Source organism: Triticum dicoccoides, chromosome 5B, assembly GCF_002162155.2.
Source record: "Triticum dicoccoides isolate Atlit2015 ecotype Zavitan chromosome 5B, WEW_v2.0, whole genome shotgun sequence".
Taxonomy (NCBI): domain Eukaryota; kingdom Viridiplantae; phylum Streptophyta; class Magnoliopsida; order Poales; family Poaceae; genus Triticum; species Triticum dicoccoides.
This window is the reverse complement of record NC_041389.1, coordinates 677,287,509-677,288,233: the sequence shown is the minus strand read 5'-3', so window position 1 is coordinate 677,288,233 and position 725 is coordinate 677,287,509.

Below are 725 nucleotides of genomic sequence, written 5' to 3'. Positions count from 1 at the left end.
CCGTGCCACCCGCATCCGGCGCTCCTCTAGCTTGAGGTACGCGACCACCTTGGCGAAGGTGGGCTCCGGGATGAGGGTGAGGTTGGAGGCGGCGTTCCCGAAGTCCTCGTTGAGGCCGCCGGAGAGGGTGCTGATGAGGAGCTCGTCGCCGATCTTTTCCCCCAGATCACGGAGCTCATCGACGAGCTTCTTGAGGTGCATGCAAAAATCATCGATGGACGAGTCAAGTTGCTGGCACCCGTAAAACTCACCATAGAGGAGGACCTTGCGCTGCAGCCGATTGTCGGTGAAGAGGCCGTTGAGCTTGGTCCAGACCGCATAGGCGTCGTCCTCGTCGTTCACCACGGTGTGGAAGATGTCGCTGGAGATGGTGAGGTAGAACCAGCGAATGATGGTGGCGTCGAGGATCATCCACTCCTCGTCGTTGATCATGAGTGCCGAGTCCACGGTGCCGTCCACGTGGCCGTGTAGGAGGTACTCACGGAACACAAGCGAAAAATACCGCTTCCAAGCGGAGTAGGAGGCGGTGGTGTGATCGAGCTTGACCGGGACGCGCTCATGGATGTTGAGGTCGCGGACGAGGGTGACATCGGGACCGGCGAACGGGTTGGAGACGGTGGAGGAGGAGGAACTCATGGTGGTTCGGCTCGGGTGTTAGGGTGCGGCGCGGGTTAAGGGAGAGAGGGGGTAGGGCGCGGCGCGGGGAGAGAGGGAGGGGCGCGACA